We start from the raw sequence: 27,723 nt of genomic DNA on the forward strand, positions 1-27,723 counted from the left end.
AAGCTGTCCTGCCACTTCATTGGGAGCTGCTGTCAGTGGAGCAAGAGCCAGCTGCAGTACACAGTGATCAAGCAGGAAACAAGAGATTCCCCTTTGCAAACAAAAACTCAATGGAAGTAAAGAGAAAGTGAGAAATTATCAACAATGGAAATGTATTATCTCAAACAAGGGCCTGAGAATATATCTGGAGGATTTTGCTGAGCTTTCATCATCATATTTTTGTGGTAATTTCCATTTGCCAAGAACAGCTTCAGATAATCTCTCTAATACTGGTTAAGACAATACATCTGTGAGAGGAGAAAAAAACCAAACAAATAAAAGGATTGGCCTTTTCTAGACTTTTTCCTTTTTTTCTGATTGTGGTAGAAGAAAGTTTCACCTGAGGTCTTTGCCCTTAAATTGTGTGATGTGACAAACCTTGTATGTGGGAGATTTTACTTATCTGGGTATGGCACTAGCAGATATATTGACATTTTTTCACATGTCTGTGTCCTCACTTTGCTCCTGCTCTCACATGCATGGGCAGTGAGGTCTCAGGGGGGTGTTACAGGTCTGGCCCCAGAGCAGGAAAGCAAGTGGTAACACTAGCATTTTTCGGAGTTGTACCATTGTGTATTTCAGACCAACATGAAGACAGCTGACAGAAGCTCTTTCTCATTATTGTAACTCTATTCATAACAGATTTTTCTAGGAAAAGCAGAGCAATATCCCTCTTGTCTTGACTTCATAGTAGCACCTGTATTTATGTTCAAAGCTGACACTCAGGATACCTGAAATACAGACTCTCTTAAATTTAATAATCCCCTTCCTGAAATTTGAGAGAGTTCAATCTGTTGTAGTTTAAGGGGACATTAAGTAATGTCCAAGCTTTATATTCTTAGCTAAAGTCAGAATATTACTTGAGCACTTAAAATGGGACTTAAACTTTTAGAAGTCTGACTAAGCCCAGAAATATGACTATGGAAGCTCTTGCTTGGAGGCTGCCTGTGCTTTGAGGCTCCATGAAAATGCCTCTGGAAGCATAAAGGTTTCCCAAGTTCTTACAGTTTTCTTTAATCTGTCTTGCCCTGCACATTAAGTGGCTGTCACTTTCCTAAAACTTATTAACATAACTACACCGTAGCTCAATTTAAGCCCACTTTAATCTGTTTATTAGCAATTTAATATTTCTACTAAAAATTAACAATGAAACACAGTTAACATTATGATTAATCTACTTCCCATGTTAAAAGGTCTGTCTGCAGTGGTTTTTTCTGTGCTGTTTTAGAATGACAATTGCAAGACCTTTAAAAAAATGTAATGGGAGCTGTGTAGTGCTATTGGTGCTTGTGAATTTGCAAGGTTGGATAACTGATATTGCTTTTATTATTATATAGTTCCATAAAAATCAATTAAAATACATACAGAGGGCATGATTGTTCTCATGTGACCTCTTCACTGATGCATGGGTTTGACAGCTTCTGGAGAAAACATGCTCTGAGCATAATAGATAAGACAGATAAATATTATGAATGTGAGCAGACATGTAGAAAATTGCCTCTTTTCCAGGAGTTCCTTGGGATTAAGCTGTTTCAAAAACAGAGCTTAGTTCTCCCTAGACATTTCAAGATATCTCATCAAGTATTTGTCCAAGTACCATCTCTGAATTGTCTGCAGTACATTCAATACAAATCATGAGGGCTTTGGTCTGGGGGATTGTGTTCAGTTTTTGTTCTGATTCAGACTTTGAGTATGACCTTGGACAAAACTTCTGGTATTCAACTTGTATTTCTTTGTGCCTGTAATCTGAGATACCTCAGAAGTACATGACTTAAAACACCGAAGAATCATTTGGCTGAAAAGGAAAAGAATAATTCACATCTCTCTTCTAATATTGTTTATTGGACAAACTGATTTTGTTAATTTTTGGAATGCAATGATTTCCAGAGAAAAAATGCTGACCTGCACCATGGAGGTTAACTGGTCTTAAATTGTTTTTTTACAATGCATGGACATAGTGATTGTAACTTTTTAATCCTCATTACATATTTTTCTTAAACTACTAGAAATTTTACCACAAACATTAATTGAGGGTGTCACACTGCTCTGAAACTGAAAGCATTATATATGTCCTGGTACAGGCAGTCTTGAAAGCTGTGGCTAATTACAGGTGGGAAGATCTATGAGCATAAAAGGAAATATAATGTAAATCAAATTGGATAAAGGTTCCTCTTCACAGAAGACCCTCAACTTAGGATACAAGACGCTAAATCACAGTAATTCATTACAATGTGTAAATCTACCCTTGATGTAAAAGAAGAATTACACCTGTTTAATGCCTTTTAAAAATGCTGTCCCCTTTAAACAGATGCTTTATTTGTAAAGCAAAGCAGTGCTGTGATTTGCTGCAGGTATTTCAAAGCCGTTTCGGGATTAGTGGTCAGTGTGCTGTTTCTAAGGGCATGTGAAGGGCAAGAATCTGCATGAAGACACAAATAGTCTTAATGCCAAACTTGCACTATTGACTTTATAATATTTATTGGTTCAGGGTGGAGTCAATAAGGTTTTTGGCATGGGTACGAGAGGACTGATAAAGAACATGTTGAATGTGTGTTACAGTCAAGGCTTGCTAGGGAAGAACACATTTCATCTGGGCAGAATATGAAATTGAGATTCCCTTATTTTAACACAGATGATCACACTTATGATTGACTTTTATTTTTGAGTAGCAGAAACATTTATAACAGAGAATCTTGAAAGAAGTGCTTCCAGATCCCTATTTCAGCATAGTTTAGATGAAAAAAACCTCTTCCATTATGCTTCAGACCTTTCAGGAAGGCTGCCTTCATTTTTATGTGTTCTCATTTGACTTGTTCATTTATAATGATCACTGCTGCATATATAAAACCCTAGGCTTTCCAGGTGTGCAGGTCCTACAAAGTTGCCAGGCATCTTGGGCAGAAGTACACTTTCATATTTTTTAAATCTGGAAAAGGTTTACAGAGGTAAAGGAGGACAGATCAAGAGTGTGAGACAGCGTCTAGTCATCCCAAGTTCATCAGACTTCTGTTACAGCCTGCTGGATACCATTTTAATCCCTTTCATCCTAGTGCAGGAATAATAGTATCAGTTTTTCTCATCTGTTGCTTTTCAGACTTTTCCATAATTGAATATTATGCAAGACACAATTGCAATATGACTTAGCTTTACAGGCCAGCAAACTACCAGTCTGTGGAATGTTTAGCTGGCTAGTTTCATGATTTCTCTGCACAGTGAAACTCTTCAAGATGGGAAATTATGGCAAATATTTCCCTTACTGATGAGAACTTGAGCAATGTTGAACTACCAAACCCAGACTACCAGTTGTAGTCACAATCAAATTTGGGAACCATTCTTGCTTTGCCTGGTGCTTAGCCTGTTGGCTTCTCCCTCTTGCATATTTCTGTCCCCAGGCCTTGGTATGGTGCTTATGGTGAGGTTATTCTCAGCAAACTTTGCACAGAGTTTCTGGCAGAGCCTGCAGTTTTCTGGTAGAGGCTTCTTGCCGGGTTTTGAAGAAAGAGCTAGATGAGCTTGCCGGAGATTGGTCCATTGGATTTGTGAGCCTTGCAGACTTCAAGGACACAGAGCTTGAGTTTGGGGTCCATTCTACCCAATTCCAAGAGAAATTCAGTAAGCAGAAGGAACAGATGACTTATATGAGCCGGTCTACAAGTTGTGAGCCACTGTAGGGGACAGGCATTGTTTTGGTAGGAGGGTGGTGGATGAGCTGAATGATTTGAGATGATACAGAGCTGGATCAGGGGACAAGAGCCTCCATCATGCCCCATGCCAGCTGAAATAGTTGGCAGAGAGGAGGAGAATCCTCTGCCTGGCACAGACTTTACTGACGTGATTGCACTTCTCAGGAACTCTGGAGAAGTAGTGTTTCTCTAGAGCACTCTGTTTATTAGACCTTGCTCTGGGGTCTAGAAGGACACCAAATAAAAGAAATGGTGGCCTATTAGCATTGCTTTCTATGTTTTGATGAAAAAGGGGCTTCAAAAAGGAAACTGAAACCCCCAGTATTAAAGTATCAAGCTATGGAATAGTGCTATGTTTATGCTCTCCTGCTGTCATCGGTGATCTGTATCAGTGAGAAGGCTTCGTTCCTGGCTTTCATAATTGCACTGGGTGCTCCTTGATTTCTGAAAGTACAAAGACCAGAAAAAACAGCTTCAGACACACTCCATAGGTGCAGACCCCCATGAGGAAATTTGGCCCTAAAACTACCACTAGAATTCCTCTCCTGAGGGAACTTAGATCTTCCTCACTCATGCACTTTAGGTGGCCCTAGGGAAGGACAAGTGGAGTTGAAGTATTTAATCCCCTGGGATGCATATAATGATCCCATCCACATGACAACCAAGGCAGTCAGTGATGCAGGGCGGGTGGATTACACTGAAGATACGTAGTTGATACAAACATTTTCAATGAAAGGCTTATGCTGCACTAGGGCATTGTTTCTGCGTAGATCTACAGGCAGTCTTTTTGGGTTCCTGACCACATGAGAAGGAACACGCCCATTTATGTGCACTTTTTGTAAGATATGCATTATCATACATATATCACTGCAAAAACAATAGGCAGCTACCAAAATATTTGGGGCAGTAGCAATTAGATAGCATTAAAAATATTTTGCCATATTTTAGCAAGACAGTTCAAGAGGAATTGTCTTCACTTTGTACAAATCAGCACCACTAAACTGAGCAGATACAGTGAGCTCTAAATATGTACACAAGAATATATGAACAAAATAATGCCACATTGTTTAAAAAAAATGCTGCCAAAGGTCTGTTCCAAGGTTTTAAGGGAAGAGAAATGACTGGAAAGTGGCTCATTGAATTGCTTTGGAGTAGACACCAATATGATTCAAGGAGGTTTTTTTCTGAACCATAGCATTGTGATGGTATTTTACTGTTTTCACTCTTCTCACTATATTGTGCTTTCTTGAACGAAGGGAGGAGTAAAATCCATGACATGAACTCTCAAAGCTTAGCCTGTGATTTTCTAATTTATTTTACTTCTTCCTCTATTTTTCAGAGCATTGATTCACTGGCTTGTTGTTCTGCAGAAGAAAACAAAGTAGAGTTTGTAATAGTCCCTTGAGGCATAAAAAATCAGTGGAATTAATTTGCTGCTTATAAACATTCATTTGGACTAAGTCTTTACAGAATTTGAAAATAGATGCACTTAGCCTGTCAGAAACAATTTGTAGGCAAAACTTTCTATTCTCAGCAGAAAAGTCTCACCCTTAGCAATTCCTTTAGAAATGGAAGGAAAGACAAAAATATAGTTTTATTGGCTTTGTCATACCCTTATCTAATTACTTTTTGAGAGCATATTTCTTCCTTGTAGCCTCCAGGAACTCGGAATCCTTTAAGGCTCTGCTGCAATAAGCATATCACATGAATAAATTGAGACTAGTTAAGCATCCCCTGCAAATATCCTTTCTGTTTTACAGACAAGAATTAATTTGGCTGCTGAGATAAGCAAAAGGTTCTACAGAAGAGACAATATATGATTTACAGGAAGGACAGCATGCAGTCCTCTTGATTTAGATTAAACAATTGCAGGAAGGCATGATTCTTATAACTCATTTATGCTCCAGGCTTCTTATTCAACAACTCCTAGCAATATATTTCTTAAGAAGCAGAAAATTTACTTATAACTTTCTATTGCAAACTTTCTTTATTACTATAGTGAATTACCCCTTATTGATTTTTTTTTTTTAGCAAACACCTCTGTGTGCTGACAAGGGTCTCTGTTGTATGTAGGGATACTCTGAGCCAAGACATGAAAGATGCTGAATACATCTAAGTTCTACTTCCCTGCCTGTTCCTGGTGTTGGCCTTAGGTGTGTGGGATGGACTGTCTCTGATAGCATGCAGTTTTACCTCATCTGTGCCCACAGCCTACAATCATTCTGCACTTCCCCAAAAAGCCATAGGAGCACAGGGTTTTACAAGTCCATGACCTAATTTAAAAGTATCTTTCTTGATACTTGATATCTTTCTTGAACTTGACCAAAACCTCTCCTTTCTTTGTCTTCTGTACATTGCCCATTCTTCTGATATTCCTGATAATCCTGCCAATCTTAAGCAATAATGTTAGAGTCTCCATAAAGGTATTTAACAATCAGTTGAAAGTGAAGGTTTTTAAAAGGGTCCATGATTTAGATGATTCACGTATCTTCTCTAATATACTGAATACACTGATACACCAAACAGTTATCCAAGTCCTAAGAGAGTTCATTATTTTAAGGGCGGAAAGTAGTGAAAATATGTTACACAGCCCTCACAATATAGTCTCAAAATTTTTGCTTATTTCTGGACAACATAACTCTTCTGCAGATGAAATTTTTGAACACAGAAGTCGGCTGTTACATTGAAGCTGCTGCATTTGCAGACCTAATGTTCTTCAGGCTGACTGACGATCTGCAGCTTGTACTAATTTAGTGGAATTTGCAGCTAATTGACATACTTGTAGCTGTCAAGACTGAAATGGTAAGCAGGTGCTAAAACAGTGACATATGTGCTGAGATGTAGGTACCAAGGACAGAGTGATCTCAAGCATGGTTTCCATTAAGACTTCCAGAAATTAAATGCTACATGACAGATAACATAGATAATTCAGTATTTATAGATTTTATAATTAAAAAGCAAGTCTGCTATGTACTTATTGTACTTATAGCTAAACACGACATCTAATAGAAGCTTGCAGTTATAGCACCATGCTGGGCTGTGACAAGGTAAGAAAGTGATGTCTAGTATTTCAACATTCATAACTGAATCTCCATTTGCTATTTGAAATGCTGGCGATATAAACCAGTCTTGAATCCTTGGGGCAGCCTAGCATCACAGGTATAAGCTACATATCTGTTGCCTTGCATTTTAAAGTAAATGAAATGTATTTTGTTGAGGAAATAAATGTCACTGGAATGCAAAGAAGCTTGTATTCTTAGTTGCTTTAGGGGTACAGACACAGAAAACTGGGAAGGCAAATATCTAGGAAACTAATGGCAGCAGATAAAAGACTACAAATCTGAGGACCTGTAGCTGGAAATGCTGCTAATTTCTGCTCCAGCCCCTTTTCTAATATGGCTGGAGTGCTGGGAGTGTTCTGGGGGATAATTTTTATTTGTCAACTGCAGCACATTCAGGAGAAAGATTTATGTCTGCGTAATTTAAGCAGGAAAATGAGTGGTAACGCCACAGTTTTTCTAGCAAGAGAACTGCTGGTGCCAGGCAGCCTATTTATCTGTTGCCCCCTCTATCATGACAGTGCCCTGTCCTGTCTTCAGGCCTGCAGTGCTCTTCTGGTGTGGGCTGGTACTAAAAGAATGGTGATGAAAGATTAATTGACTTTTCACATGCTGATGCTTTTATACTACACTTAACAGAATCTTAGTGTGCTCTCGTGATCATCCGCCTTAATTCCTCTGCTCAGTCTCTGAGATGCCAAATCTGTTTGCTTTACTTGGACAATAAAAAGAAAAAATATTGCACAATATTTTGCCCAATCAGACTTCTGGCTTCTGATTAAATCTGGAGTGGTGAGCTGCAATTACTGTTTTGAAAGCTCCTATGATTTGCTTGTGGTGCAGAAGGCCAACCACATCCAGGGCTGCATCAGAAGCAGTGTGGCCAACAGGTCAAGGGAGGTAATTCTCCCCCTTTACTCCACTCTCATGAGGCCATACCTTGAGTACTGCATCCAACAGTTCTGGATTTCATGTTTTCCAATGCAAACAGTCCATCCTGCCAAGATAATTCCTTAGGACACCAAAATGCATGAGGCTAGGGGTGACACTCACTGATGTCACTTCTGCAGTAAGCATGCTTTGCAGGTGTTCATAATGGCCAGAACAAACTGGACCCAATCTGTGGGGTCTGTTCTGAGAAAAAAGAGGACATGGATGACCAGTTCATAGGAGGACTACCTAGAAGGCTTTAAAAATCCTTTCAGCCAAAATGAGTGGCTAAAACCTGCCTGCAACATAACTTTGAAATAATGTTTTGCACCAGTTATTAAATATATAGACAAATAGATTTTTTGTAATGCATGTGCTTTCTTTCTTCATGTAATTTCTCTTAATTATAGTGCGTAATGCTTTACAATGGGTAGTTTAATGCAAATTACTTTGTTGAATGTATTAAGGGAGAGATGAGAGCTGAAAATGAGGAGAATGGCTGGTGCATCTTGTGCTAATTCCTGTATAGCAGAAGTGAGAATCTGGAAATATGTTTGTAGGTGCTGGTAGTTCTCCTTAGGACAGGAGATTTTACTTGGAAACAGATTGGAAGTGAAGAATACTTTACCTGGTGGGTCATGGAAAAACATGGGTAGTTTCAGAATTAGAATTGTTGAATGCATCAAGCATGGTTGATGTGATGTGCTTCTAGTTCTAATTTTTATAAGCTTGATGGACAGATTGAAAAATCTGGACTGGACAAGCAAAAATAAACATATGCATGATGAGAGATGTGTGAGAAAAAGGCATTTTTTTCATTTTTTTTTAACATGTTGAAAGAGAAGCCCAGAAGATAAGGAGCTACTGTGTATGTCACAAATATCTATAGGTCGATAATCATGGAGCCAACTAAAGTTTGTTGGTAAGAGCACACTGTGAAAAAAACAGGATGTGGCTGGAGAAGAGGGCCACATGGAGGTCAGGCAGCACTTTTCTGGGATGAATGGCCTTGTTCTGTCTCCTGGAGATAAGCACAACACAGTACAGCACAAGTGCAGGAATGAGGTTGAGAAGTGGGCATGGGATGTCAATCAAAGGCCAATCCAGTAGGAGAGGTTCAAGACTGCCAAAAATCCCCCAAAGCCCTCTGAGCCATTTCCAGAAAGGTCTACAAGAATGGATTGTGCATGACACCTAAGTGGCATAAGAAAGTAAGAAACCTAGCTCCAGGGTGGGAGAAACCTGTCTATAAAAAAGTAACCCCACAATGTCTGGGCATGCATGCACCCCTGGACACCCCATCAGCTGGATCGGTGCTGGAGCCAGGACTGGTCATGCATTCATTCATTCATTCTCTCTCAAATAAAATTTGTCAGTTTTTGCAGACCCTCTGACTTCTGCTGTTCCTTTTCAATGACGGGCATCTATGAATCTTGGGTGTTCTTTGCTCTTAAGGATGGGATGACACAATACTCCAGAGGATGTTGAATGTAAAATTACAGGATATATATGGATAATTTGAGAATACATGTACACAATGGCATATATGCTTTTGTGTGGGGAAACGAGTCATCTTCTGCTGAAAACATGTGAAGTTCCACAAATGAGACATTTAAAAGTTAGAAATAGAAGTAATATAACGATATTCCTGTTATAATATTTTCTTTAGTAAACAATGTAATAATCGTTCCATGATTTTCAATTAGTTTTCAAAATGTATAATTTGATAAAATCTGTCTTTCACTATCAGTCAGTATCTTTTCCAAGCATTGTGTGTTCTTACTCAAGAAACTTACTGTAATCCTAAGAGGGAAGCTGTGAAAGATTTTAACATGCACATAGTTTCCACTTCTTTCATGGAAACAGGTAACATGACTTTGTTTCTGGTAGGCTTGACAGCAGGGTACTGCTGCCTCTTTGTGCCTGGGTGACTGGCTGAGTGCCACTGCATCAGGATGTTCTTACCGGTAGTTCAGTCCTGTAAAGCATCATTTACTTATATGTGACAACAAGTTGAATTCACCCTATCTTACTCAATACACACACCAATAAATGTCTGTTTTGAAGCAGCTGAGTCAGCTTGTGCCCAACAGCCAGGGTTTGTTCCAGTCTGCATGAGAGAACTGACATAAACCAGCTGATGATCCAACTATAAAGATGACTTAATGCTGCAAGTGTAGAACATGTATTTTCTTTTTCTATTTACCTGTAATGTAAAAATATCCTCTGTAGCGTGTGTTTTTTGTTGTGAAGTTTTCTTATAAACCACAAGGTTTTCCCCAAATTCCAGCTCAATCATAATTCCCCAAGAGAGATTTTCGCCTGTAAATTTCTGAGCAGGGTCATCTACCATTATATTTGGTATGTGAACTGTATCCTGATCTTGGTTTACAAACACAAAGAATTTTTTTTCACTTGTAATTGTGTTTGCTTCTCCATGAGATATTTTTAATAAGGTTTTTGTATAGCAGATTTGCCTATATGCAAAGGAAAAGTTTAAAAGTTTTTTGAAAACTCCTCTCAGCCAAATAATATTGTTCACAAGCTATGATAGAGTCCTGCCTAGGCTAAGAGGCAAGGCAAGGGTGACTCACTTCTTGCCTCACCTTGAGAAATTGTTATATGGCTATATGCCTACATTTATATGACTTTCTAGATTTTATGCCATGATTTTTTCTTGGAAAACTCTGTAAGTCATGTCAAACTTCCCAGACCAAACAGGTACGGGGTGCATAGGGTCTGCCATGCGTACTGCGATAGAATTTCTTATATCCCTGTATGACAAACAGCATAGCAGGGATTCTTCTGATCAGTGAGATCTATGAGTGGAAATACAAATCATTAAAATAAAAACCTGGCTGGCTTACAAGATACGGGAAGAAGGTATTGCTTTTTATTCATACTGCAGAACCACAGCAGGATGCTGGATGGCCCCTTTGTTAAGAAATGATGTTAGAAATTTCCACATTTATGTCTAATTATGAAAAGATAACTCACAGATCTGAAGATGTTTTTCTCTCTATGATAAAGGCATTACAGAGAGTCCAGTACAGTTCACCTAAAACATCTTATTACTAACACTAAGGGATTTTGGGTTCTAAACTGTTGTAGTGCTAGGTTTAGCTTAGCAAGCTGCAGCTTTCCCTGAGAGCTCAGCGGGGCTGCTTAGGGCAGTGTGATCATTGTCGCCCTCCCGTAGTCCTTTTTGGATGGCTCCGTGGTTTTGCTCTGGTGGCTGTCAGCTTTACAACACAGTGATGGTGAAGGAGGTGAGAAGGGTCTCTCCATAATGGCTTCAGAGGGCCTTTAATGGTTACATCCCGTCCCGGCGATCCCCAGAGGCAGAGAGACCTCATCATCCGGGCGCAGGGGGGTTTTGTCAGGGGCTCAGGGGCAGTACATGGGTGGAGTTGGGGTACAGGAACCAATAGGGAGAGCCTGAAGGAGTGGCCAGGACTAAGGGGAATGTGGGGGAGGAGCAGATGGGATCAGAAAAGCAGTGGGTAAACAGATTGCCACACTAAACCTTTGTTTGTACCTGCTACAAACTGTACTGTGTTAGTGTCTTTTCTAATAGTTGCCATAAAAACTAAATTCTTTAATGCCTTTATGTGAGTCCTACACATATTTTTCTGTCAGATCCTCACTTTGTCCCTTTACCAGCCACCCAATCTTACGCCAGATTTTCTTGTGTTCTGTAAAGTCTCAGTTTACTGTTTCTGAAGTCGTAGCACCTGTGTATTATAGGTTGAGCCTAAAATTAGGCAATATGTCTCTTCTTTGCTGCAATGAGAGGCTAAGCCTAGGGCAAAATTATGAGAAGACTTGCGTGTAGTCCAGCATGCCTGTTGTCCTCCCCATGTCTCATTGTGTAGTGATGCGCAGGGAAGTGCTGCCTCAGGTGGTATCACCTCCACAGAAGAAAATCAAAGACTAGAACTGGCACCTGTCCATCAGGTGTAGCATAAATTTTGCACCACTTTTTTAAGTGGACAGATAGTGATAGGACAATGCTTATAAACAGAAAGGGGAGAGATTTAGATTAGGTGTTAGGAAGAAACTATTTACTCAGAATGTAGTAAGACACTACAAGTGTGGAAGTGGTGGATGTCCTGTCCCTGGAAGAACTCAAGACCAGGTTGGATGGGGATCTAGGTAATCTGACCTAGTGGATGCCATGGTGGGAAGTTGAAACTAGATGATCTTTTGGGTCCATTCCACCCCCAGCCATTCTCTGATTCAATGGTTCTCTGATAATTGAACCAATCACACGCTGATGATGCAATGAAATGGGGTAGTTGACCTATCTCACAGTGATAGGTCACATTCACTCACTCATAAGTCACATTCACTTATGAACAGTTCTCCTTGTTGTACATAGTTGATATGTGACTTTCGTGAGTTGAAATGAAATAAAAAGACAAATGTACAAAAGACAAAAAGACAAAAGATCAGCTGTTCTCAACAATGGCTTCTGGGGTAAAATGAACTCAGCATTGGAAACAACCTACCTGAGACAGAAGTAGTTTTTTTCCTGATATATTCACAGAATTCTAGTTGGTTATTGGGGCTCAAATTACAGAATTTTTGAATAGTTCAAATTATGCAAGATTAATCCCCTCCTTGCTCTAGAAACTGCATTGATGCCGTTCAAGAAGTTGACTGACAGCTCCTTGAAAATATGTGGGCCAAGTGTCTTTTCATGGGAAGAATATAAAGGCTGTGTCAATCCCAAGGACTAATTGCAAACATAAATAAGCCATCTGCGAAATGCAACAATTTATTCCAATGTCCATTTCTTCTTAATGTGCTTCTAAAGGGCCACAGTCTGGTTTAAATTTCACTCTTGAACACTGGCCACAGACACTGGAGGATTACAAAAGCCATGCATATGCATATCCAGAGATGGAGCCAGATCTTTGGCTGACACAAAGAAATTGAACACTGTGTAAATGAAGACAAATATTAAGTTCACTCCATCTTTTGGATTTGCCTCTTCATAATTTCTTAACTAGTCTCATTCTGTAAAAATCCCCCATTTCTCAATTCCACGTCAAATGAGTTTAACTTTGGATTTCATGTGAGATCTAACAAGTTAGAGCTCTAAATTGTTATCACCCGTAAGTAGGAAATTTCTCCTCTGACACTATTATTATAGTGGATGGTTTCCTAGACACATCCACAAATTCATAAACAGATTCTAGCCTCATAAAAAATCAGTTAAAAGCCACAAACAATTCTCTTAGAACTTGCGGCATATATTACTTGGCAATCAACATACATTTCTTCTTGCAAAATAAAATTTGTGAGACTATTAAACTAAGGGAGAAAATAATATCATTTGGAGGAGCTCTCTATGCCTTACAAGAGTGCAATGCAAGTTTCTCTGTTGCTAGTGCCCAGGGCCTCTTTCATCTCACTGAACACAGCAATGTCATCTCCCTTAATTAAAAGCCCACGATTTTTGCAACTTTGAATCTATAGCCAGAGCCTCACTAAGAAAAGTGGTGGATTTGCGGTTACCTGAGATAGTACCTCAGCTCAGGCAGGTGGCACAATAAGCAACCGAAAAGTTCCTTCCTTAGGTTTTTTCTCCTGGCCTGGAACTGAATACTACTCTAAATGGAATGGATTCTCTACTGTCTCCCTTAGTTGAATATCATGCTTCTGTCAAGAATAAACTTGTGAAGCTTCTTCAAGAGCATGACTATTCTTGCTTCTCTCTTTAAAATATAGGTGCACTTCATAAACAGTGTTTAAAATTGTGTTTTAATGTTTGTTTAATAACTGTGTTTAAAAACACTTATAAACAATGCTTGAAATTATGCCCAGCAGGTTAGTCTTCCTAAACATACTGATTCTTGCAATTTACTTTAGATTTTGCAAGGTTTATGCTTATTGCATATCTGATATTTATTCTTGCATTTTACATATCTCAGTGATAATTTATAACAAAAAAAAGAAGGGTTGTTTGTTTGGATTGGGTTTTTTTTTCTTCTTTTTATAAAGGCCTATTGAAACTTTCTTCATAGAGTTTATTAGGACAAAAATTTGTGCATTATGAATGTGCTTAAATTAATTAATTTGATTCCTCCTCAGAACTAATCCAATTTGCAGCTGTCTGATGAATGTGTGTGGCTACATTCGATCACCAACAGGAAAATTATGGAAGACAGTCTGTACCCAGGAAAAGCAGTATTAGTCACAAATAACCCTTTGTCCGTGGTGATGTTTGGTAGCTGAGAGTGCCTGGGAGGGTGGCAGGGGGTGCCATGTGGCTGCCCCACCATCCAGAGGCCAACAGCATGTACCACATCTGGGGCCAGGGTGTGGGGTGAGGCTGGAAGGCTTAAAACTGCACCATCTGCTGCACAACTCCTCCTCCACAGGGCACCTCAGAGACCCTGAGAGCAGAGTTAGCCATAACCCTCACCAGTGAGCTGAGGAACACCCCGGTAAAGTCCTTTGGTAAGACCCATGGAGATCACTGGACCTCTGGAGATGTAGAGGAGATGCCTCTCTGCTGAGGAACTGCCCACATGGCAGCCTTGAGGAGAAGCAGGCAGCTGCCCAAGCCAGCAAAGCCGAAGAGCTAGCTGGTGATCTGGACTTCTCCCTGTCCATGGTCTCAGTGCAAGCGATGTATTTTGTTACAGGTGTAAAATATCTGGGCCCGATCCCATCCTTCTTGCTCTGTGGTGATTGCATCATTATTGCCAATTACACTTTGCAGTTACTCATGGATTTTCATCTTATTGTTTTATGAACTGCAACTAATTAATCCTCTCATTCCTCTCAGCTTAACAGACACTATTGAGAATCATCTGCATTTTTGTTTCAGTTGAAGAACCACAGCAGAGTTTTCAGGAGGCTTGTCAGTGTAATTAGAGGAGTCAAGGTGGTGGAAATTGGTCTCCCATCACTTGGAATCTGAGCACAGCTCTGGCTATGCATCTGTTATTTGGAGGAGTCACACCGTAAAATTAATAGCTGTGAGATGAAATGAGGATGAGTCTTGTTGTCTTTTGTTTGATGTGTCTCAGTTTCTGAAGACGGTCAGGGCCAACCTATTCCATTGACAGAGAGACGCTGGCAGATACTGTCTGGCAGTCAGTTGTTGAGATTTAGTTCAGAGAGACTGGCAGAAGTCGTCCTGAGTGCTGAAACATTTTCCTTTTCAATTATCTTATTTCTCTGCTTCCTATCAGGCTTCATGCTGAGACAAAGCTGTTGCTGAATGCTAAATACCTGCTGCTAGAGGAAAACGGTATTTTTTTCTGCAAGTAATTTTTCCAGTTCTACATGCATGAACACAGACAGGTATGGACTGTGGTCACAGTCAGTGTACTCTCTGATGTACAGAGGTGTACAACAGAAATGACGATGCTATTTAAAAATACTGCATAAATCCACAGCTTTTTAAAAATACTTTGCTTTACATTCACTGTCCAATACACGGTTCCCCCGTTGCAAATAACCACATTTGTCTTCAAAACATCTTTCTGTGTCAGGCCAACCCTAAACAGTCTCAATACCTGGGGACAAGGTTCCTGAAGTGTGTCCTGGCTGCACCTCCAAAGAGAGGCAGGGGCAAAGAGCTGAAGGAGCAGAGTGCTGCCTGCTCAGCAGATCAAATAAATGGCACTCCCAAATTTGACCAGGCCAAGGAAACCAACCTGTTAAACAAACCTTAAGGCAGAGTGATTTCCCAGAAGGTACACTTTTAGGGCCTTCTTATTTTTCACTCTGGTCCCTGCCCAGTTGAGCTGAAAGGGAGCTGATTTTGTTTTGCTTCTCTTAACTGTCAGCTTCTTACTTAGACCATGTCTAGAGAAGGCCAGCAAAGCTGATGAAGGGTCTGGAGCAGAAGTCTTATGAGGATAAGCTGAGGGAGCTGGGGTTGTTTAGCCTGGGAAAAAGAAAGCTTAGGGGAGACCTTATCACTCTCTCTATAATTACCTGAAAGGAGGCTGTAGTGAGGTGGGGGTCGATCTATTCGCTCAGATGACAAGTTACAGGATGAGAGAAAATGGCCTCAAGTTGCACAGGAGAGGTTTAGATTGGGTATTAGGAAAAATTTCTTCTCTGAAAGGGTGATCAAGCACTGGAACAGGCTGCCCGAAGGAGTGGTGGAGTCACCATCCCTGGAGGCATTGAAAAGACGTGCAGATGTAGCACTTGGGGACATGGTTCAGTGGTGGACGTGGCAGTGCTGAGTTAACAGTTGGACTCAGTGATCTCAAAGCTCTTTTCTAACCTGATTCCATGATTGTCTCCACGGTCTTGCTTTTGCAACACATGTTGCGCTGGCGGATTGGTCCAAATGCATTCACTGGTGCCAGCTTTCTGCTGTCAGTATTCATTGGATTCAGCTGAAAAAGTTAAAACCAGAACTGAAATAAAGGAAAGATGTTCTTACTGTACAGACTGTACTGTCTGACACAGGATAGACTCATTATGGCGTATGTTATGAAACTGCTGTTTCCTTTTGTTGTAACATTGTGTATCTTTTAAATGTTTCCATAGTGAACAAAATTACCACCTCATTTTAAAAAGATGTGTAGGCTACGACCTATGAGTATGACAGCTGTCTGGAAAGGTGATGCAAAATGCAGACCTGCTGAGTGATCTAAACTGCACCGACCCAAAAAACTTCAAGACTAAAAAAAAGAAAACCATTTTCGTTGTGGACTCACAATTTACCTAGGTATCCTTTTGGAAATACAACTCACTTTTCAGGGTTAGATATGTGAAGACAATGTCTTTTTTTCAGCATGGATAGAGGATTTAAAACCTCCATTCTGTTAGGTGGGCTGTCGTGTAAAAAGAAGGAATACATGACAGCTGCAAGGAGATCCACGGGAATTCTGTCTTGGCAAGGACAGCAGACTCTGCCCTAGCTGAGAGCAAAACCCCTCTGCCCTCATGATCTGCTGCAAAAGCTAGATTCAACCCTTCTGTTTGTTACATGACCATTGTAAGAAGAAATACTAACAGTGTGGAAAAGGAAAAAGAAATCAGTAATCAAATCCTTAAGTATTTTCTTAAAATAAAATTTCATAAAAAGCTGTGTATATATCGTTGTCAAAAGAAGAAAACTTAATTTTTAAAATTTTAAGGTTTTTCAGAAGTCAGAAAATTTTTCCTGTGATGTTTTTTGCAGTTTTACAAAGGAATGTTGCATAAATAAACTCTGGAGATGTTTTCTTCTGTGTTCAGTGAGCACAACCCATGAGCCTGATGCCAGAGAGGAACTACGATAATTCTGTACACAGCATGGCTTGACCGATGCAGGGATGAAAACTCTCCAGTTATTTCTGCAGCATGGGAGTGTATTTACACAAGGTGGGCTCTTATTCTAAGTGGGGCAGCTGAAACCCAGCTGCTCTGAAAAGCCATTTTTTGCATACATCATTCTTGGGGAAACCTGGCAGGCTCCCTCTGCTGCAGTGTGCCCTGGGCCTTATTAAAAAGAAAAGAACAGGTAAGAGGGGAAGCAAAGATTGTTAAAGGATTCAATTTTTTTTCTTTGCTTCAATCTTCACAAAAATTTAAGACAATAGGATAATTTAAATTAAGTAGTTACAGAAGGGAGAGAAGTTCACAAGAGGCTAAAGAGCAGACTCAAGTATATTTAGCTAATGGAGGTGTGCTACAATTCCTTGGCAAAGCAATATTAAAAAACACTTTATAAGGGAATTTAAAGAAGCAGCCAAGGTAGTTTGTGAAACACTAGCTCTTACCTGGAGACTTAATGAAGGACAGGGAAGGTCTTAGAAGACTGGAAAAGAATCAACGTTATGCATTTTTAAAAGGCAGAAGGTCCATAACTTTTTGTTTTCTTTTTTTCCCTGAACTTTGATAACTGCAAAGGTGCTGCTCAAGTTACTAATTTTGATTTGCAAGATGATAAAATGGGTTTGTTAAGAACAGAGCATAATAAAATAGTCTAATTTCCTGACAAGTTGTCTGGCCTGGTGAATTAGGAAAATGTGAACCATGACCTAAGTAGAGTTTTTGGCAGTGTCTCCCAGGATATTCTCAAAAGAGGCATTCTTAAAAGCAGGCAACACATATAAAAAGATGGCCACCAAAACTTACCATCCCTGTATGAAAGAATACAGCTTTCAGAGAGAAATGGTGAATTTTTAGTCAGTCTGGAAAAGTATTTCAGATGTGGAAAGACCTGTCAGAATATTTTGACCTTTTGAGTATATTGAGGTTGTATAAGCATTACAGGTGTCAGGGTGTTGGGAAAGCTATTGGCCCTGCACTGAGTTTGTGATTACACTGAACAAAAAGTAAATTGGTATCATGCCATCTGCAGAAGATGTTCTTCCCCAGTCAAATTGCCTCAATATCTTTATAAAATATGTGCATTACAGTTTTAAAATATCACAGTTGAATCTAGAGGCCACTGATGAGTTTCTGTGGTAAAACTTGTACTTCCCCCCCATCCTGCCCATGAAAGAAACACAAATTCTTTCATATCCTCTAAAACTTAATGTACCAAAGGGCCAGTGGCCATGAATATAATCTCCAGTCCAGAACATTTGCATAACAATCAGTCCGAACGGAGTTTTGACCTAATTGCTTTTGGCTAATTATGCTTTTTCTTTATGGTCAATGACCCCTTATAGCATGGTTTTAATGTAGTGCTCTTCAAATGAAGAGCTATTTTCTTATGGGTTTTCTGGTGTTTTTTTTTTTTAAATCCAATCACTTTACTTTTAAATATATTTTTGACTTCATTGAAACAAGTCTTTCTACCTCTTGAGCTTTCTGTTGGGTAGTTTGAAACAGCTCATAGCTTGATACTTAGCACTAAAATGTAAGAGGATGTGGCAAGTTAGCCCTGGTTGGATGCCAGGTGCCCACCAAAGCCATTCTATCACTCGCCTCCTCAGCTGGATAGGGGAGAGAAAACATAATGAAAGGCTCATGGGTGGAGATAAGGACAGGGAGAGATAACGCAGCAGTTACTGCCACAGGACATGGGCTCATCTTGGGAAAACTGACTGAATTTATTATCAATCAAATCAGACTACAATAATGAGAAATAAAACCAAATCTTAAAACACCTTCCCACCATCCCTCCCTCCTTCCCAGGCTTAACTTTACTCTTGATTTTTCTACCTCTCCTCCAATGGCACAGAGGGACATGGAACAGGGGCTGCAGTCAGTTCATCACATGTCTCTGCCACTCCTTCCTCCTCAGGGGGAGGACTCCTCACACTCTTCTGCTACAGCTTCTTGTCAGTTTTCCAGAATGCATTCCCAAAAACTGTAATTCTCAGTGAAATAAAATTGCTCATTTTTCCTGGAGTTGGGGACTAGAAAATTATGATGGCTTCACCTCCAAGGCAGTTCACTGGTTGGTTTACCTGGAAATAAAAGATCAGAAAGCTTCCAGCCTCAGCAGTTCATTACCCTGCCAAGTACATTGGCAGCAAAGAAGGTGAAGTATGAAAGGTGTCTGGAAAGCACTTTTTTGCTGGTAACCTGCCTGACTTTTAACCTTGAAGTTAATCAAAGTTGACAGTATTCCATAAGGTACTTTGACTTAAGAAATATACAGCTGTAGAATATCTAATTGGAATTTTTCATAACAGTGGTAACTGCCAAGAAACATAGAAAATCTTCGCCATTTGGTTTGTTGCACGATGCCTTTATCTGAGACTTCTGATGTACAAGCTGAAGTGAATAACCAGTTCATCTTAAAGCCCCACTGCATTTTTCCAGGAGTGAGAAACTGTAGGAGTCAGACTCTACTGGAAGCATAGTAAGCAGACGCAGTACACAGATGCTTCTCGAAGTACCAAAAATGAGGTGTAAAAGTGAGACTTTCATGGGCAAGAGAGTTATCAAACTAAATATAGGTGCATTTTTTTTCCTTTTGCATGTCCCATGTGAATTTTAGAGAATTTGTAAAAGATGGGTGGCTAGGTGCTGCTTCTATACCAGAATTTTTAATGTGAGAAGAGCAGCATGACCTACCGTAGTACCACAGTGCCTGGTGTAAGGAAATAGGAGAGAATAAATTTTGTGGGGCAAGGCAGACTTTCTTTTATAAGTACTGACCACAGATTAACAAAGTCAAAACATCTGAGTGCTGAAGAGAAAAGGTGTTGTCCAGGTTAAATTAAGGCTGTTTATTTTATGAGAAAAGAAATTGTACTAAACTGTCCTGAAACTCTCCTACAGTGAGGTCGAGTGACTTAGCAGAAACACATTTGAGGAGAAAAGGCAGCTCTTTTCCTGAATCTTTCCTAACTAATCAGAGTGCTTGCAAGTGAGCGGGAAGATTCCAGCAAGAGCTGGAAGCTTGCCTATAAAGCATTTTATTCAACTGTGGAATGCTGAAAAAGACAAGAAAAGTGCAACAGACTCTCTTTCCCCTCCCTTTAACCTCACAATTTTTATGAGGCTGAGGGGTCAGAGCAAGGCCAGTTTGGCACAGTAAAATTTTCCAGACTCCATTTTTTCTGGTTTAGATAATAGATTAAAAAGGATGGCGGTGTTTTGTGTGAGAGCTTATTTTTCTCCCGTTTTTTCTTTTGTCTTTTTTTTTTTCATCAGATTCCCCTAAGAGATTAAAAAAACCCCATTAAACCACTCCTCAAGATCTATTCTGCATAACAGACTCTGCATGTTAGCTCAGGTATAAAATAAAACCTTGAGAATACATGTGGAGTATTTGTCAAGCTTGCACAAACTCACTTTTGCTTTAATGAATGGCACTTTCCAGTTTTGACACGTGGTTATTCCGTAATGTGACTAAACTGTGCATGACCAGAGGCACACAGTGATTTCAGTCTTTACCATTTCCTCACAAACTTTCTTCCCTTTTTAAATTAGATTTAAGGTAGCAACTTCCCAGACTGTCTTTCCCATGATTCTTTGATGACTGGGCTGCTAGTTTTTGCCCCAGAATAAATATATTCCCGATTTGAAATAACAGACCCCTTTCCTTAATATCAGCATGTGCCTGGGAGTAAGGGACATACTCTGATTTTACTGCTGTAGCATTTATCATGCTGTGTATCATATAGAGGGGCACTGAGTTCTCAGAGTTAGACCAAAACACTGCTGTCCCTTCACTACTTGTCAGTGTTGTCTGTCATTTACACCAAAGACAAACAAGGTCTTTTTTTAATTCTCTTTAAAACTTGAAATTACTCAAAAATATGCAAAATAATTTTTAGGACAGAGCCCGCTGGGGAATTGCCTGGGAGACATCAGCCTCTAATCACATACAAGGCCTCACAGAGGCTCTGGAATATGATTCTGTAGTAATATAAAAGAAGCTATTCATAGTTGCAAAATGAAGCAATTACGACTGATTTCCCCAGTGTCTTGTAGCCTGTAAACACAGTAACACATTTTGAGCTGATGAACAAATTCATAAAGATTTAAGTCTGAGAGTTGCTTCTGGAGGCAGGGACATCAACTATTATAACACCAGTCTCTCTGAGGGTCTTGGAGGCTTCTCTAGGCTGCAGGAAATGAGCAGGGAGAGGAAGGGTTGCTGCCATGTGAGGTGTTGGTGTCTGAAACAGGGTAGGGGTGTCCTTTCACAAAACAGGAATCCAACATCCCAGTTTCTGGATATTCAATGCATCACAAAGAGTGGGGCAATAAGGTATTTTCCTTGTAGTACTAGTAGCAGAACCTGTAGTACACGTTCTGATGCAATGAATGCTGAGGTTTCACTGAGATGTTACTGCTCCTACCTGGAGGAAATTCTGGTAAAGGTGTGGAGAAGGTGCACTGAAATCTGTTCCAGGAGGAAAGAGGTCAGTGATTATGGTGGATACTCTTTCTGTCTCAGCAGAAGAAATACATAATGTCCTTCTGTCTTAAATGTCTGTCTGCATTTCTTAGTAATTACTAAAAATTTGGCCCCATCTGCGTACTTTGCCTGAGGAATATTTAGTCAACTATAGTTGTTTAATCTCCCAAGTGTTTCTTTCCTTCTAGTTTTACATTCAAATGATGCTACTCTTGCAGACAACATTGTCAGGAAGAGAGGAGCACCATTTAAGAGTGGCACTCCTGACTGCTATTTTGGGGCAGTGAACATGAGAAAATTGCATCTCTGCAGGCCTGGTTCATCTGCCTGAAGCTTGAGGTGTGAGCAGTCAGCAGTGAACTCCAGCTGACTACTGCATGCACTGTTCTGCTGAGGATGGAAGGAGGATGGAAACCTGCATGCCGACTTTACAAAGTGATGTTTTGTCAAAGAAATCTGAGCATTGGAACCCTGAGCCCAGCCCAGGTGCAATACTGTAGTACTAATACAATAAATAGGAAAATAATATAGAAACCCTAGGGCTGGGAAAGATAAGATTTTTTGCCTGTGTACAAAGATATATTTCTGAGAAAGAAAATGCATATGGGTGTTCAGATACCTGAAAGCACAGTGGAAATGCTTTTCTGTCCCTTGGATTTGTGTTCACTCTTGCCTCAAAGCATTTCCACTTGAAATATCAAGTCAGAAGATTTTAATTTCAGCATTTTTAACGGGAAATTAATTTACTGATTCAGAACACCAGGGAGGAGAAGGGAAAAGATGAGTGAGAGAAGGTACACAGGATGGAGGTGTTGTTTGGTCCAGACCATCGTGTGAAGTACCTTTCATGTGATGCTGATTTTGGTGCTGTGTGGTTGAAGAGCGGATGAAGTGTTTTAGATCTGTGTGCAACCATTTTTGTGTGACACAGCTGCTTCATGGTTTTGTCACTGTATTATACTAGGAAGCCAATTCTTATGATGTGTTGGTGTTAATAATTATGCCTGCCAGAATTAACACACTGTGACTAAGCCTCCCACCAAACTCCTAGAGCAAGCACCCATGCATGTAATGACTTCCTACGCTGTCACTCATCCTGAAATACAGTCTATCCCACCATCAATCAAGTGGAAGCTGGCAGAGATGATAGGCTGAGATGCTCTCTTTAAACTTGCAGAGACAAAACTGCAGTCTTTGTTTCAGATAAAGGTGACCCAATAGCGCTTTGCTGCCAACCAAAAGTATTAATCTGTGCAAAAGCACCCTTCAGGCAAGTCAAGTTAATCCTGTCAGAATGCCTCAGTGTTGCTATGGTCGTTACACAGAGCTCCTCATGGCCTATACTTGACCAGTGGAAAATCTTGTAAGATTTTCCTTTGAGAGATGCTGTGCTATCTTAGGCAGAGAACTTCCTGGCACATTCATCAAATATATACATAGTGTCTGATTCAGAAAGAGGGCAGGTGAAGAAAATGTGCTGCCTTACTTCATTTTACTACATGAAATTCAGATCAGAAAAAATCAGAAAAAAAATTTTTCCACACCAGTGCATGCTCTCTTCCACAGTTTCATGGAAAATGTTAGCTACAAAAGGCAACAGTCTAGTATTCCACCTTGAATACTACAAAAGTTTTAGAAAACTAGCAAGTCTCAAGTGCCAGAAACTCTATCAAGAATACCAGAGCACAGTAGGGGAGTATTTCCACTGAGTTAAGTAATTGGAAATAAAATGTGTGTTTAGAATCATACCTAACACCTCTGATAATACCAAGAAAATTGTCCACTAGAGATATGATTAGAGACATGAGAGAAAAATCAAGAGCCACAATTTTTTGCTACCAAAGTTTTAAAATTAGATGGAATTTAATTACTCTGTCATGAAATAAAAGGTGATGAATTACGTATTCTGCTAAATCGTTGTGTTAAAACCAATTACAAGTCAGGAGAGATGCTTTCAGCTTTGTCCTGCAGCAGTGATAACCTTTCTCATAAGCAATAACAAAACCTAGCTAGTCTCCTTGGTAATCATAACCTGTTTAGCAATGTTGTCAAGGTACTCTTGGCACACCTGTTTCAATATTTTATAATGTGTTGGCCTTTTTCTTCAAGGAATTTGAAATCTTATTTTTTGTTCTCAGTTACAGCAATGTCTTTTAGAATATACAGTACTCACAAGGTGTTTGACAGGGGATGAACCTTTTGTTCTGTACTTGCTTGGTCTTCACCTAAGATGTGGGAGATCCAACTGCTACAAGAATAGAGATCTGTAATAATAATGGATTCTTTGTTCTCTCTGGCATTATGAAGATTCATGGTAGATCCTTTTAAACTGAAGCTGTGTTACTGGAGTTGAGTGTCTGGGCTCAGTTCCAGCAGCTTAGACTCTAACTCTCCGCTAATGCTGCTCAGCAGATAAAGCTGGTTATTACTGTGCTCTGTTCTAGTGAGTGCCACCAGATTAAACACTCGGGAGAAACTCAGCAGCATCCTTGCAGCTTTGCCGACCTGAGAGGCTGCAGGCTGGTGTAAACCTGCTCTGCCTGCAGACTGCACCACGAGGGTGTCAGCCAGCTCTAAGCTGTAATGCCAGTTCTTGTGACACCCTGGTGTTGAGCCTAAGATGCCAACTCCCAGGCAAGGTCTATAATCTCAAGATGTGCTGTGTTATCACCATGGGGTTTTTCATCCTAGAAAAAAGAAGGTTAAGGAGGGCAACCACCACTGATCTAAGGAGGGATTATAGTGAAGACAGGCTCTTCTTAGAGTATACAATGAAAGGACAAGGATCAATGAGCACACATTGCAGCAAGGAACAAGGGTAACTCCTAGTGGATGTAAGGAAGAAAATTACTCACTGTGAAAGAGGCTCAGCACTGCAAGAGGTTGAGCAGAAGGTCCCTGGAATCTCTGCCCTTGGAAACATTCAAAGCTGGACTGGATGAGGTGTGAGCAACCTGATATAACTTAGAAACTGGTCCTTTTTGAAAGAGGAGGTTGAGCTCTAGGACCTCAGATGTCCCTTCCAATCTCAAGCGTTCAGTGGGAAGGGGGCACATCCTACACATCTCTTCCTCTGTCTCCCTCTGACACACTGATTCTTATGTAAAAATACATTTTCCATCATAGCAGGATTTAATTTAGAGGTTATTTTGTAATGGTAACTTCTTGTGGGTTGTTACAGTATGAATGCAAAACACCACCCTAATCCTCAGGAAAACAAATGTGTGAGGAAAAATGTTCTTGACCCTCCTGTCATGCCACAGAATATTCAATGAACCACAAAATAGTCTGTCTTTGGTTGCCACCTGTAACCTGAGCTGACAGAAGCATGTCCAGTGCTCTGGTTCCTCAACCTCAAACTAATGTTGTAGCACAGACAGTTTACTGCAGAGCTCAGCCCACTCTTCCAGTGTCCCAATGTACACATCCTTGCCTCCTGCTCTGGCTTGGGAGCAGAGGGAGTATCCACACACAGGAAGAAGACTGTCATTCCTGCATTTATATTATGGACTTCTCAATTCCCTCTTCACACTCAAGATGCACATTGACACCAAGTTGGAGCAGGAAGACACTTCTAACTTCACTTCAGCCATCACCCCAACTCTTGTCTGCTGGTGCATCCCCACTCCCTGCCTCCCCTTTTCAGTCTGCACTGTAAACTGAGAATAAGCTAGAGAAAAACTAGAGAAATTAATTGAAGCAAAAAGCACTGGGACTGCAGGGAGACACTCTACTCCCTTGCCTAAGGATAAGTTCTTTAATGTAACTCAGATGCAACTCCTGACCCAAGCACCGTGTTCAGGAGAAGACACTTTGGAAAAAAACATGGCAAGGCATATCTACATCTATATCTATATCATCTATATCTATATCTACATCTATATCTACATACACATGTATAAATATATATATACACAGTTATTTCTGCTTTTCCAGTCTGTTTCTGTTTCTCCATCTCTAAGGCACTTCCTAAGACAGAGGATTAGAACATAGATTTATATCAGACTTTCACAGCTCTTAATGGACTCTTCTTCCATGCATTTGTCCAGTCCCTCTGGGACACTGCATCAGCAGAAGCAACATGTTGTAGTAGGGAATCCTATAGGAAAAAATAATTTCCTTTGGTTTGTTTTAAACCCATTACCCAATAAAATGAGCTTCTGTGATGAACTCATATTTCAAAGAATTAACTTGGTTGCAAAAACAGGTTCTGTGTCTCCTGTGCAGGGAGAGGTTTTGGTTTTCCTAAATGAGTTGCTGGACTTATTTAAGAAGGACAACCCTAAGTTTCTTATAAAAATGACAAAACCACTAAACATTTTCAGGACTCTTTCATATTAGCAATTCCATGGCAGAGTTTTATGCAATGCATTTTCTTAACCTGCTGAGATTTTCACTGTTTCTTGTTACTCCCAGTGGTTTCTGGGATGAATAGAACAATTATGCCAGTCTCAAAACACTTAGACAAATGAAAAATATTTGAATTCAGCAGTACTTGACTGAATAACTGATAGTCTTAACTGAATTTCCATTGACAGAAGGTGGTATGAACTCTTTACTCTTTCCATTCTTTCAACAAATGAGGCACTAAAATGGAGATTATTTTTGTTCTTTTCATTTTGACCCTGTGTAGCTCAAGAATGACCACCTTCTAGGAAAAGTGCCAAAGAAATAGTTTCTTTTTTTTTTTTTCCACTTTCATGTCACAGTAGGAAAAAATGAATGGGGAAAAGATCCTTGTACATATCCTCTTACCCATGAAGTGCAGTTCTTGGTTCTCCAGAGCTGAATGCCTACTCTAACAGACTGAAATTACTACCATAACTCTTTAAAAATTCCACGGAGCTTTTCAGGACATGGGATCATGAAACAAATACTCATTTTCTTGTCTCTGTCTCCTTGTGGGACTGCAATTCCTTCATGAATGAAGAACCAATGTGGGGACAGCTTATGGCTGGCTATTAGGAGAACAATGCTTGTACCCACTGTTTTCCTCCTGACTTTCAAGCTTAATAAGAATGCTCATGTTATAACTCATCTCAGTGAAGTAATTATGTGTAATTGCATAATTACCCATTACAGCTTTTTGACTTACTGCGACTTAAGTTAATTAAACTAATGTGATGCACAACCACAAGGTAATTTAAAGCAAGGAAACCCTAGAAGGATCCCCCTTGAGGGTGTCTACACAAGCAGTAATACTGTGGCTGAACAAAAAGGGAAACATGGATCCTGTATCTTTTCTTGTACCTAGAGCTTCTACACAGTTTACTTTTAACTGATGATGAGACACAGAATTAAATAATAAACTCTGTCATAATCCTAAACAAAACAAAATACAAGGCTCGGAAATGAAAATAATCTCTTGCTCAAGAACACCTGCCACACTCTACGTAGTAGGAAATAAAATTTCTTGCAGGCAAATAATCATACATTTGTTTATTATAAATATTTCTCAGTGGTGGCCAAAACTAAACTTGGATTTAGGTCAGTGCCTGCTGGTATATTTTATTTTCCCCTAGTTTAAAATTCAGTATTTGAGTCTTGTGCTCAGTCAACTATTCTGATATGCAAATGACTTTAATGGATTGACTTTTTCCTCCTACAGTGAACTCCCAAATAATATGAAAAGGAATAAGATTCAGAATATGAACATCAATAAAGAAAACTGAAGGATTAACATAATGAATAACAAACAGATTTCTGTCTTTAAATCTATAGTTTTGGAGACATTCATAATCCTACAATTATTTTACTGAAAAGAATATGTTACGTAGTTTTGACTCAGAAAAGCACTATTTATGTACTTACCATCTTCATTTGAAATTGGGTCTATGGATTTCTTCAAAGAAAAATATCAAAATCCACTCTTGCTGCAACAGATGAACAAAGCCTTCATTCTGTTTCCCTCCCCCAGCCTTCTGTTGTTAAACTTTATTGCTATAAATAGAGGGTCTGGTTACTGTGATGCATTTTACTTGTAATGGGGATAAGCAGAGAAGTTCATGTCTGCTCTGTGCTCTGAAAATCTGAAAGAATTTCCTGTAATAAATAGTGTTGGAAGCCTAAATACTTCTCTATGAAGGAGAAAGTTTTCTAAGTTCCTGCAGACTTCTGCCCTCTGGAGCTGAGTCTGGTGTAGATTGTCAGTTCATACATTGAGGAAACAGCCTGCCTGGGTAGAGGATTCTCCTTCTGAGAAAACTGTGCAAGGAAACAG

At 39.8% G+C, this 27,723-nt stretch overlaps 1 long non-coding RNA gene across 2 annotated transcripts; it reads right to left on the reverse strand.

Moving 5' to 3' along the window:
- Nucleotides 1-1,861: 1,861 nt before the first annotated feature.
- On the reverse strand, nt 1,862-27,723 carry LOC121665161. 2 transcript variants are annotated; one of them, XR_006016256.1, is made up of 5 exons: nt 27,315-27,723; nt 18,848-19,095; nt 15,969-16,083; nt 4,937-5,086; nt 1,862-4,166 (listed from the first exon to the last, which is right to left on the reverse strand). It is a non-coding gene; the product is annotated as an uncharacterized LOC121665161 (long non-coding RNA). The 2 variants fall into 2 exon arrangements; XR_006016255.1 differs by lacking the exon at nt 18,848-19,095 and having other exon boundaries at nt 27,315-27,708.

This window comes from Corvus kubaryi, unplaced genomic scaffold (assembly GCF_017639235.1).
Source record: "Corvus kubaryi isolate FWS band 111438036 unplaced genomic scaffold, C.kubaryi_AGA036_p1.0 37312, whole genome shotgun sequence".
Taxonomy (NCBI): Eukaryota; Metazoa; Chordata; class Aves; order Passeriformes; family Corvidae; genus Corvus; species Corvus kubaryi.